Genomic DNA, 6,119 nt, shown 5'->3' on the forward strand with positions numbered 1-6,119 from the left:
GTTTGAGCGGGCGGGCGGGCGGGCTTGGGGACACGGAGGCACACAGAGAGAGGCACAGAGGCAAGGGAGCTTCCTGCCTTTTGGAGCTGGGGTTTCCGATTTGCGTGGGCGACCATGATTGGTGCGAGCGGAGTGAATGATCAAATGCAGCAAAGGGCCCGGCCGATGGAGAGAGAGAGGGCAGTGAGAGAGGGGAGAGACAGAGAGAGGACAGAAGCATCGTTTGGAGACCTCTGGAATACAGTCACCGGTTTGGCACCATTTCCAATCCCAGTTGTAGTAAGAGCAGAGGTCTTGACCTGACCATGAAGGTGTGTTTTCTGGGGGGGGGGGAGTGTGAGGGCAGAGAGAGGGGCAGAAAGGGCACAGAGAGAGAGAGAGAGAGAGAGAGAGGGCAGAGAGAGAGAGAGAGAGAGAGAGGGGAGAGGCAGAGAGGGCAGAGGCAGAGAGAGTGCGGAGACAGAGAGACTGCTGGCGGGCGTGGGATGGCTACTTTTTGGCCCCGGTCACAGCCCCATCCCAAACCCCGGGTTTTACCCTCACTCCAGCTCCAGGCTCTGCCCCACCCCAGGCAGCAAGCTCCCCACCAGGCGCTGGGCGGTGGACATGGACTCGAGGGATGCCATGGGTGGGGATCGACCTGAGGACCCCGAGCGAGGTGGCGGGCGGGCGGGCGGGCGGGCGTCGAGCCGGGCTTGGCCCATGGCGACAGCCCCACAGACAGGCTGCGCTCGATATTTCTGACCTCCATGGGCTTGCACCCTCGGCATTTCAGACCCCGAGTACGGGGAGGGGGGTGAGAGGGCGGAGTGGGGATGAAGGGGGGGAGAGGAGGGGGAGAGGAAGGAGAGGATGGGGGAGAGAGGTAAAGTGGGGGAGGGGGAGGTGGGCAGGCGTAAAGATTATAGTATCCTCTAGTATCTTTGGACAGGCAGGCGCACTGGAGTCCAGCAGCGGGAGACGTGGCGCGAGCATACTTGGAGGCAGATTGGTCGGCATGTGGGATTGTGACGTCAGCAGCTCGTTTCAGATTTTAAAATGAGTGAGTGTGGGGGGGGGGGGAATTTATTAAAAAAATGTGTACATAAAAATGTCCAAATGTTTTGAGTAGTGGATGAGTGAATGTAAAAGTGAAATCGCTAGCGAAATGGAAAAAATCTCGGAGTTTTCCGGTGTTGTTTTGGCGGACCAAGGAATCAAATGCCATCTGACCTACACCCACAAACACACACAAACAAACACACACACACACACACACACAGAGTTTTAACAGATAGATAGATAGATAGATAGATAGATAGATAGATAGATAGATAGATAGATAGATAGATAGATAGATAGATAGATAGATAGATAGATAGATAGATAGATAGATACACACACAGAGTTTGAATAGATAGATAGATAGATAGATAGATAGATAGATAGATAGACAGACAGACAGACAGACAGACAGACAGACAGACAGACAGACAGACAGACAGAAAGACAGACACAGACAGACAGACAGACAGACAGACAGACAGACAGAAAGACAGACACAGACAGACAGACAGACAGACAGACAGACAGACAGACAGACAGACAGACAGATAGATAGATAGATAGATAGATAGATAGATAGATAGATAGATAGATAGATTTTAGAGATACAGCGCGGAAACAGGCCCTTCAGCTCACCGAGTCCACGCCGACCAATGATCACCCTGTATACTAACACTAGCCTACAGTTCAACAGTGAATTTCCGGTTTTGTTAAAAGAAAGAGAGACACAAGAGAATGCAGATGCTGGAATTTTGAGCAAATAATGCTCAAATGCTGGTGAAACTCAGTAGGTCCGGCAGCATCTAGGGAGGGAAATGGACAGACAATGTTTTGGGTTCGGACCCTTCATTGGATTGATGTCGATATTCCCGTTTGCGATACGTCTTCAGTCCCCACCCAAAACATTGTTGGTCCATTCCCTCCACAGATGCTGCCTGACCCATTGCGTTCCTCCATTACTTTAGTGTTGTGGGTAGCACAATGGAGCAGCAGGTAGAGCTGCTGCCTTACAGCACCAGTGACCCAGGTTCGATCCTGACCTCGGGTGCAGACCACGTATTGACTGCACGTTCTCCCTGTGACTGCTGTGGGTTTGCTTCAGTGCTCCGGCTTCCTCCCACATCCCAAAGACGTGCAGGTTTGTAAGTTAATTGGCCCTCTATAAATTGTCTGTAGTGGGAAAGTGGGATAGCATAGAATTAATGTGAATAGGTGATCAATCGATGGTCGGCATGGATTCGGTGGGACGATGGGACTGTTTCCATGCTGTATCCTAAACTAAACGAAACTTTTTTTTTCCTTTGTTAAAATAAAGTATTTACACTGAGCTGCAAAAGTTAATTGATTGGCAATCTATCAAGAGTTGCAACTCATGACTTTATAACTACTTAGATTTCAACACATGATCAATTTGATCTTTGATGCTGGAGGCATCAATAACGAGCTTAACAATGGTAGAAAAATGTGCGGACAGCGAGGAAGAAAGTTCAAACACATTGAATTAGTCAATTTGGCAGAAAGATTACAACTGGAATAGATCTCAGTGTAGGATAAGGCGATACATTTATAAAGGGAAGACAAACCATCCTGTACACCAGTGGTTCTACAAGACAAGGGAGCCCGTGCTTAGAGTATTGTGCTCAGTTTTGGTCACCCAGCTATAGGAAAGAAGATATCATTAAAATCGAAAGAGTGCATAAAATACTGATGAGGTTATTGCCGGGACTTGACAGACTGAGTTGGAGAGAGAGCATGAGCAGTTTATGCCCTGAAAGGCCTGTCCCACTTGGCGATATTTTCGGCAACTGCCGGCATCATTGACTGACATATTAGGGTCGCCGAAAATCTTTGAACATTTCCAAATCCAGTGGCGACAAAAAAATGTTTGCGACACTTGAGGAAACACCGTGCGTTAATACGTCATCACGCCGCGTCACGCCGCGACTTTTTCGGTGACCTGATACATCAGTCAATGAAGCCGGCAGTCGCTGAAAAAATTGCCAAGTGGTTCAGGCCCTTTACTTCTTGGGTACACAAAATTGCTGGAGAAACTCAGCGAGTGCAGCAGCATCTATGGAGCGAAGGAAATAGGCGACGTTTCGGGCCGAAACCCTTCTTCAGACTGGTTCTTGTTCCTTCTGAAATTGCAACAGTTTCTCTCTATCTACTCAATGCCAACTCCACTGTTCTCCTTGCTACCTCCTCTGTTCCAAGGAGAATAATTACAGCTTAGTTTTAGTTTAGTTTAGAGATCCAGTGTGCCAACAGGCCCTTTGACCTACCAAGTCTGTGTCGGCCAGCAATCACCCCGTACACTAGATATATCCTACACACTGGGGACAATTTTAAAGCCAATTAACCGACAGAACCCGTAGTCAGGATCAAACCCGGGTCTCTGGTGCTGTAAGGCGGCAACTTTACCGTTGTGCCACTTCCACAGAATAGGTCTTTCGGGCAGGCTAGAGCACATACCTCCAGAATCAGGAACACTTTCTTCCCAGCCAATATCAGGCAACTGAACGGTCCCCGTGAGTGTGGTCCTGATATCCCATCTACCTCATTGGAGAACTTTGAGGTTTGTTGGTCAATTGGCTTCGGTAAAGTTTGCAAATTGGCCCTAGTGTGTAGGATAGTGCTAGTTTACGGGGATCACTGGTTGGTGCGCACTCAGTATGATGAAGGACCAGTTTCCACACAATATCTCTAAACTAAACTAAACTAAAGTAATCACCAGAACCCTGGAGGTAGCAGGCCAAGTAGACAAGACGATTAAGAAAATATTTTCAGTGGTTGATGCGTGAAAGGCAGAGGGTGTGATACAACCACCGGGTGGCGCCAGTAATGGCTGTCTCGCCAGCAGTCTGTCCGTCCTTTCCTTCTTTGTGTTTTAATAGTATGTGTTAAATGTATGTTTTTAGTGTTCTTTAGCTTGTTTCATGTGAGGGGTGGGGGGAGAGGGGGTGCGGAAAACTTTTTCTAATCTCTTACCTCGACGGAGATGCGATTTTTTTCCGTATCGTATCTTCGTCCGCACTGTGGCCTAACATCGAGGAGTTGGCGGTGTTTGCTGGAGACCGATTTTGAGAGCTCCACCGCAGGAGCCTGCGGACTTTAACATCGCGGAGCCCGTGATGCATTTGCCAGAGATCGACCTCGGAGCTCCAACCATGGATGCTTGTGGACTTAACATCATGGAGCTCGTGGTCTCTGGTCAGAGACCGACTTTGGGAACTCCAAGCCGCGGGAGTTTCGACCGCCCCGACACGGTAGCTTTGATCGCCCCGACGGATGGTTCGACTGCCCCGACCGCGGGAGAATAAAGAGGAAGAAGTTTTCAAATTTTTGATTTCCATCACAGTAAGGAATGTGGGGAATCCACTGTGGTGAATGTTTATGTTAACCTTTATGTATTTGTGTGTCTTGTTGCTATTTTTTTCGTATGGCTGTATGGTATTTCACATATACATATCACTGCACCTTAATTGGTAGACGTGACAATAAAAGACCTTTGAAACCTTTGAAACCTTTGAATCATGGTTGAACTCTGAAAAACATTAGTCAGGTCACAGATTGCTAGCGGATCTCTCCTGAAAGGGAACAGAGAAGATTCCTGAGAATTCTTCCAGCATTGGAGAATGACAGTTGTGTAGAGAGAATGGCGAGCGAGGCTGGATTGTTTTAATTTCTGGATGCAAGGAACTCCAGATGCTTGTGTACAAAAAAAAGACACACTGCCTAATCAAGAACCAATTTCTACAGATGCACAATGGAATGCATTGTTTCGGGATGTATCACAGCATATTTTTGGGAACAGCTCCATCCAAAACCACAAGAAATTACAGAGAATTATGGAGGAAGGCCAGACCATCAAGCAAACCAACCTCTTCCCATTGACTCCATCTACACTTCATGCTGCCTCGGACCAGTCTCACTCCAGTCACTCCCTCTTCTCCCCTCTCCCGCCAGACAAGAGGTACAGAAGTGTGACAACGCACACCTCCAGATTCAGGGACAGTTTCTACCCAGCTGTTATCAGGCAACTAAACCATTCTATCAATAACCAGAGATTGGTCCTGAGCTACCAACCACCTCATTGGAGACCTTCAGACTATCTTTAATCGGACTTTAATAGAATTTATCAAGCACTAAACATTGTACCCTGTATCTTTACACTGTGGACGGCTTGATTGTAATCATGTTTTGTCCTTTTGTTGACTGGAGAGTATGCAACCAAAGTCTTTTCACTGTACCTCAGTACTCGTGACAATACGCTAAACTAAACTAAACTATACTCAATGAAAGGAGAGAATGTTGGCACTCTGCTTGATAAGGATGGAAGGGGCCTTAGTGGCCTTACAACACACAAATGGTTAAGACAAGGCAATCTAATTAGTGGCATCACCATGTTTTTAGGGTGGCATGGTGGCACAGTGGTAGAGTTGCTGCCTTACAGAGACCCGGGTTCGATCCTGACTACTGATGTTGGCTGTATGGAGTTTGTACATTCTCCCTGTGACCGCATGGGTTTTCTCCGGGTGTTCCAGTTTCCTCCCACACTGCAAAGATGTGCACGTTTGTTGGTTAATTGGCATTGGTAAATGCTGACCGGTGTGGACTCAGCAGGCCAAAGTGCCGGTTTATGCACTGCACCTCTAAACTAAACTAAACTAAATCAAACCAAACCAAACTAAACCAAACTAAACCTAATTAAACTAACTCAGAAGTTCAGGCAGCATCTATGGAGAACTTGGATAGGTGATGTTTCGGGTCGGGACACATCTGAAGAAAGAAACATTACCTATCCAAGTTCTCCAAAGGTTCAATGTGATTGGTCCAGGTAGTTTGTTGGTGAGATTTATGCCTAGAAGCTTATTGCTGTGTCTGACCCTGGAACTCCCTCCCAACAGTAACTAGGCAAACCAGATACAGCACAGTAGTGCATTAGGGTGGCTCAGCAGTACTGCTGGCTGAGGTGCTGCTGCATAACACCACAGACCTGACCTCAGGTGCTGGCTGTGCAGAGATCGCACGTTCTCACTGTGGCTGCAGGAGTTTTCTCCGGGTGCTCTGGTTTC

The 6,119-nt window shown here is 47.6% G+C and overlaps 1 non-coding gene across 1 annotated transcript; it reads left to right on the top strand.

Moving 5' to 3' along the window:
• The first annotated feature begins 5,332 nt into the window (after positions 1-5,332).
• Positions 5,333-5,457, top strand: LOC116972631. Its single transcript, XR_004411838.1, has one exon. It is a non-coding gene; the product is annotated as a U6atac minor spliceosomal RNA (small nuclear RNA).
• The last annotated feature ends 662 nt before the right edge of the window (positions 5,458-6,119 follow it).

This window comes from Amblyraja radiata, chromosome 4 (genome assembly GCF_010909765.2).
Source record: "Amblyraja radiata isolate CabotCenter1 chromosome 4, sAmbRad1.1.pri, whole genome shotgun sequence".
Lineage (NCBI taxonomy): Eukaryota > Metazoa > Chordata > Chondrichthyes > Rajiformes > Rajidae > Amblyraja > Amblyraja radiata.